Source organism: Trachymyrmex septentrionalis, unplaced genomic scaffold (assembly GCF_001594115.1).
Source record: "Trachymyrmex septentrionalis isolate Tsep2-gDNA-1 unplaced genomic scaffold, Tsep1.0 scaffold70, whole genome shotgun sequence".
Lineage (NCBI taxonomy): Eukaryota > Metazoa > Arthropoda > Insecta > Hymenoptera > Formicidae > Trachymyrmex > Trachymyrmex septentrionalis.
This window is the reverse complement of record NW_017305885.1, coordinates 2,416,071-2,422,854: the sequence shown is the minus strand read 5'-3', so window position 1 is coordinate 2,422,854 and position 6,784 is coordinate 2,416,071. Positions and strand designations below refer to the sequence as shown.

General features: G+C 34.5%; 1 protein-coding gene across 9 annotated transcripts in view; it reads right to left on the bottom strand.

The window, feature by feature from the left end:
• LOC108753681 (protein wingless) overlaps positions 1–6,358 on the bottom strand; it is a 32,776-nt gene extending 26,418 nt beyond the window's left edge. Inside the window, exons 1-5 of one of the 9 annotated variants that reach the window (XM_018495501.1) lie at positions 6,163–6,358; positions 5,929–5,997; positions 5,743–5,834; positions 4,576–4,655; positions 3,769–3,962 (exon numbers count right to left, since the gene is read on the bottom strand). The gene's annotated coding sequence lies outside the window, so the exon portion shown is untranslated. Of the gene's footprint in view, positions 1–3,768; positions 3,963–4,575; positions 4,656–5,317; positions 5,484–5,742; positions 5,835–5,928; positions 5,998–6,162 lie in introns of those variants that run through there. The other 8 variants (XM_018495503.1, XM_018495504.1, XM_018495507.1 and 5 more) reach the window with 8 other exon arrangements.
• Between the last annotated feature and the right edge of the window lie 426 nt (positions 6,359–6,784).

Genomic DNA, 6,784 nt, shown 5'->3' with positions numbered 1-6,784 from the left:
CGTTTTAGAATAAAATATTTTGTTTTCAATAAAATGTTTTAAAAGAAAGTCATGCAATTCAATGGTACTCTTGAATAAAAATAAAATTAAAAACGTTACAATATTAAAATTAAATTAAATTGATTAAATATATATAACTTATCATATAATATAATGTATTATAATGTATTGATTTTATGCATTCTTCACGGAAATTATTGTCGTTATTGTTGCTGCGTAAATGTTGACACCACGATGTTAAACGAGATCAAACATTTGTCAACCTACGTTAACAAATTTATTTATCTCGATGCGATAATCTGAAGGGAAGGAAAATGACCTGTGTTGGTCGTATCGTTCGTTTCGCACCTATAGACGATAAGAATAAAAGCGAGAAAGCGAGCACGCGCAGTAAATGCATTCTCTCCCGTAATGATAGATGCGATGAAAATCATGGGCAATATGTACGTTTGCCCTTTTACCGAATAACGTGTAATTTGAGTAGCTTAAGAGGCGAATCAATGATATAGTAATCCTAGTAATATAAATAACGAGGTCAAAAATGAGATTGATGAAATGAGCTGCGCGCGCTGATGCATCTAATTTGGTGTAACAATTTTAATTAATTTTTTGTCAGTCACTGTACTTTGACGAGTTGTTGATAGAAAAGAGAAGGCTGAATATTTACAGGAATTTTATCATTAATTATATACAAAATCTGAGTCACACAAATTATATGTCATAAATATGCTTTAACATTTCTAGATTTTACTTTTTTATGGCACCGAAACTTTCATGTTTGAAAAAAATTGGGATACAGATTGATATTTAATTCAGCTTCAAAGCTGTTCGAATTTGAATTGAGAAGATGTGTAGAATACGTGATTGCACTGATCAGAGAAAGACGTATTAGTAGTAAAAACTATAGAAATAAGGTGATAGTATAGAAATAAGGCTATGTATATAATAGAGTTAATATACACTCTAAATTTCTTGCAGTAAAATCTCACTCCAAAAGAGTGAAAATGCATCTTGAAAGAAAGTGAAAATATTTCACTTCTTGAAGAAAAGTAACGATCTCCATTTTTTTTTAGAGTGAAATCTCACTTTTTTGGAATGAGATTTTACTCCTTTGAAGTGAAAATTTACTCTAAAAAGAGTAAAAATTGTAATTCTTTTTCAAGAAGTAAAATTTTCATTTTTTTCAAGAGTGGTTGTATTTTCATTTTCTTAGAGTGAGATTTCACTGTAAGAAATTTAGAGTGTACACACGTTGTTGAGTAAGCTTATTGTATATAGTTATTGCAATTATAAAATATAATTTATTCAAATTCTATTGTGTATGAATTTTCAATTATATATGACTTCTACATGTAAATCTTGTATATGTTATCTCCATAGTTCCAACTACAATATTTTTTCTCTAAGTGTACGTATTTTCCGTGCACGATTGAGAAAACGAAGATCAGAAATACGCAACATTTATATAACTAAAAATGCTATTTTATAAAACTCTTGTAAAATATTTGTATTTTTGGGAACTTTATTCAAATTCTGTGATTTAAGTAGCTATTTTATTACGATGTTAAGTAGATACAAGAAGTAATCACAACGTATTTGCGTTATTCAGAGACGAGAAAATCAAGATCGAAAAACGCGGTTAAATTACATAACTGCCTTATATTGATTGCGAGGGGAGGAAATTTTCTTGTTCGCTTTAAGGACGGCCTTCGTGTTGATTTAAAGACAGACGATGCTAATCCGTTGCTCTATGTTTCCGCGGTAACGAGGAAAGGAGCGCCATTATTTGCCGAGGAGGGAAGGCGAGGCAGTTTATCGTTAGCCAGCAAAATCCGAGGTAATTACTCGAGGAATGTTCAGCTGCACCGTCGAGAAGACACGATTGCATGTTTCGCCTGAAGCTCGAAGTTCACGACTGCGTATCTCGTTTTTTTTCTTATTATCGTCATTGAATGATTGTCGAGGCATATTTTAAGATTTTCATGTTTATTTAAAATATAATCTGCGCGTATATATCACCCCGTTATCTCTAATAACAAATATTTGTTGGCGATTCACTCATTCTCTTCGTGTCAAACGTAGAGTGAGAAGCGTACGGCTCAATGCGCTCAGAAACTCGTCGCTGTAAAAAGAAAAATCGCCGTTCGCCTAGAGTCCAACCCTAATCTCATCGTGGATGATTCGCATGATCGTGTTTTTGCTGATGCCTACCTTGCGTCGTGCGTTTTCCTCGCACCTCCGCGCGCGAGCATAAGCAGAAATAATCGTTCCCGCCTGTAAGTCACGGACGAGTGAGTCGTTACTATGTATGATCGCCGAGAGCGAGGACGTGGACTCGCGTGATGGACAGCCTGTCTGTACCGTACTTAAGCCGACGCTTATGATAATTACTTAATGCCGCTCTCTAAGAGTTGCACGCACGTATAAATGCGCGCAAATGCGCCGCGCGGCTTCTACGAATCCACGGCCGATACGCCGCGCCACGCCGCCACTTTTACTGGCGACTAAACGAAGCGTCTGGATAAACGGTGTCTGGTCTGGTATTAATGTTACATACATTCGTGCCATATTTATTGTACGGAGATACATCCTGCACTCGTGACTTAAAATAGAATCATGCTCGTTACGTGTTTAAAAAAAAAACCCTCTATTCAGCACGATTCGTAATGCTTTCTCTTATTTTTTATGATAAATCCGAAGTTTATGTAATCAGAATTTTTTATATACTATTAATATAATTTCTTTGTCTTTTTGTATAAAAGTCGCTCTCGCAATAATACTCTCTGAAACTTTTAGAGTGAGTGTCCACTCTAAAGAGTGAAATCTCATTCTTAAAAGATTGAAAACTGAGTTACTCGTTTCAAAGGCTGACTCAATTTTCACTCTTTAGACTGAGATTCCATTTTAGAAGAATTTAGAGAGTGTGTATGGACAGAAAGATTATTATATTCATTAGTAACAACAATATTTGTGTATCTTCCTTATGTTTAACGCGACAGGAAATTGAATGCTGCCAGAAATAAATATTATGAAGACCACTTTGTGATTTTATACAAATAGATTTAGCACATGGTTTTTTTTAAACATAGATAAACTCGCGAATAATCACGCGATATATCTTTGAATTACGATTTTTTCATGCATATGGACTAAGCGATAGAATCACTGTATGAATTTAAAGTCAGCAATTTGAAATAATATGAAAGAACATGACAATGCTGAATGTTTTAAATACGCACTTATGATTTTCATTTCGGTTCTAACTACACAGTGTCTTTTCTGGATACTAATTTTGGTGTTATATATTTATACATGCATACAGCATAGATTATTCAGCAACATTGCAACATTTCAACAATATTACAATAATATTGAGAATGTTGCAGCAATGTCGTTGCAAGCTTCTGTGCTGTATGGATGGGATAATAACAATATAATTAACATATGTTTGCATGAAATAGTTTCCTTTTTCTTTAAATAGATTTTTAAATATTCATGTGTCTAAAATAACAGGATACTTAATATACATATGTGTCTGACGTACGAGAGTTATAGGATAGATAAAATTTTTGTTGGATAAAATTGTTGTGCAGATCTTTTTTTTTCAAGATTTTTGTGTTAAGCGAAAATGTGTGTCACGAGAGTACAACGTTGAGAACTCTTCGGGAATTTAACGAAGGTATAAAAAGGAAGATACAGAAGCGATAGTTTCTTTTTTTCTCTGAGGCCTAAGGTGATGAGGTAGTTGTGAAATACTAATGGCGGTACCGGGCATTTTCCTCTCTTCGAGAACGAGGATCTTTCCTTTTCTCATCTCTTCACTCGCCTCTTCCCGTTCCCTTTTCACTGTCGACGGTTACATACGATGTTCCGGACAGCGTAACGAATTTTATGGAAGACCCGTTGTGGTCCACCATGATCACATCGAAACTTCCGTGACATTCATCTATAATGGCTAAAACCTTTGGACAAAGACTGGTGATTTCTAGTTAAATTAAATTTTGTGGGCTTGTTAATTTACACGATCTTCGATAATGTTTTCGTAATTATTTTGAAAAGTTACTGTACATTTTTAACATATATATTTAATATATGTTAAAAATATATAATTTTCTAAACTTTATACACGCCTGAATAAGTAATTTTCTGAACACAATTATGTATGTGTAATAATATTATATGTAGCTAAAATACTTTTATTACAATCATGGCAGCCATAATTTCAGCAAGAATCAAATGACCAGCAGTCAATTGGAAGTCAGTTTGCACACGTTGTGGCGGCACGACGTGTGTATTATCGTGCTCTTTTTTAGAAGCCGAATCAGAGTGAGAGAGGAAAAGAAAGAGGAAGAGAGTGACGGAAAGAGAGGTGAGACGTGGTTGCTCGTAAATCTAAAGGCCACATGTTCAAGAGGGAGGCTCTGAATAGGTGTAAATGAAGTTGCGGCCTGCCGCAAACTCAGTCAGACCACCCCATATATTTTGTCTCCTGTACATGCTGCGGACCCGCCTCTCTTCCCCTTAGCCACCGCCATCTCGACAAAATAAATAGTCCCACGCGCACGGTGGGCCTACCTATGGTCTTGATAACAATGTCGACCCCCTTCTGACTTCTGACTTCTCCTTTCCGATCTGTCGGGATCTTTGCGCCACGCCTACCGTAAGAAAAGAACAAGATATATAGACTGCTAAAAGATAAAAATGCAAACTATGACAGTGCTTTGAATTTCACTGAGATGTGATGCCTCAAAGAAATTTTATATACATGTATAATCTTTAATTTACGAATTTGTTTAATACCTCTATAGTTATAGAAATTACCTTTATTATATGTTTTCGAATATATACATATAAAATTGATAAAAAAATAATATGCATATAAAACGAATTCTTTTATTTACAACAGCATTTTTATAATGAAATAAAAGAGATTGAGTCTTTCGCGTTCATTATTACGATAAAATGTCAGTCAACAGATCAGAGAGGAGACAGGACGAAAATTAAAATCACTCTCTTTACAGAAGTTTTCTTTCAAAAAAAGATTTATCTTTCATTTCTTACGTGCCTTCTCGTTGATTTGATGCAAAATCTAACGCTAAGCGTGTCTAAGTTTCTTTCTTGTGACAAAAGAATTTTGAAACAGATTCAAAAGTTTCCATTACAATGGAGAAAAATGGGGTTCAGAGGGTACTGAACTAAAGACTTCTGAAATTTTAAGGAAAAACTTCTTTGTTGGTTTACATTCAGTTAGTTAATGAGGATCAATGAGGATCATGTTAAACTGTATTAAGTTGATCCAGGATTTATCTCTTAAAGAATGTATCCCTGGCGCTTTCTACCATCATGTGCCTTTGAATTACTTTTTCTCTAACTCCATCGTTTGTGAGATTTACCCGAGATCTTTGAGACTTTTGAACTACTTTGGAGATCTTTGAATTGTTACCAATCCGGGATATTGAAATGCTTCTATTTTATTTTAATCTCTAAATTAAAAAAAAATATTTAAGTGGCATATTCTCAAAAAGTATCATAGTATCTCAATAAATTTCTCTCGTTATTATCTGACTTTTAACTTTTATCTGATCTCTCTGGCTCAATTCCTCATTTCTGGAGCTTTACAAAAACTTTTGGCAATTATAATAAATCTGTTCTTCTTGAATTTATTTTATTATTTTATTAACTTTTTTTTATTAACTAACTACTTAACTTGTATATATACATAAATTATTAATTAACCCTTACCGTATCAGCTACAAGTTGATGCCTCGTCCATACAAACGGGAGCACTAGAATCCGTCCGTTTGTTTCACCTATTCAGAATGATTTTAAAAAATCTGTAAAAATTCACCAACATATTTTCAACTTTCTAGAACAAATATTGGTATTTTATTTTGGAAGATAATAAAATGTAGTATAATTTATAATTACCGAAAGCCTCAAAGGAACTTGCACGAACAGGAATCGCTCGGTCACTTGTACGGTAAGGGTTAAACTTTGCTAATTTATTAATGTTTATTCTTATTAACTTTGTTAGCGTTTTATTATATAAAAAAGAGTGTATATATATATATATATATATACACTCTTTTTTACGTTGCAATTTTTTTCTCTTCCTCTTTTTTTCTCTTTAATTGTAATTTAAATTAAAAAATATTTATTTACCCACTTGATTTGGGATCCGTATTATTGGTGTTCGAAATAAATCCGTAAAATATGTTTAAGCTATTGGCATATGGTTAAGCGGTAATCTTTCTACTTCTTACGATAATATATAATAATATGTGATCCTTAAATGATTTTGTGAAGTAACATGACATTTCTTATTTCCAAAATATCAATTCTCGCACATTGCGCATCATTAATCTTGAAGTTGTAGTGATTGAACGATTATTTCGATTTTTCGTTCACAAGAGACGGAGCAGGTATCTCTCTCACGTACTCCCGGGACTCGCACGTATGCGTGACTTTCTACGGCCACCCGGGACACCTATGTAAGATTTCTGGGCGGGGTGCGAACACGTCGGGGGACATCAAAGGACCCGTGAGAGGTAATTATTGTTTCTCGATGCCGGACTGAGAGCGGAACCGTGAGCACGGTGGCGCCTGCACGATAGGCGCTGCCGCGCGCGTTCTCACCCTGTCCCTTCTAGCTCCGAGAAGGTTCATTTCTTGTTGCGACAAGAGATGGACGCGATGAGAAGGGAAAAGAGAGAGAGAGAGAGAAAGAAAAATAGAAAGACAACGAAAGAAAGAAAAAGAGAGGGGGGGAGAGAGAGAGAGAGAC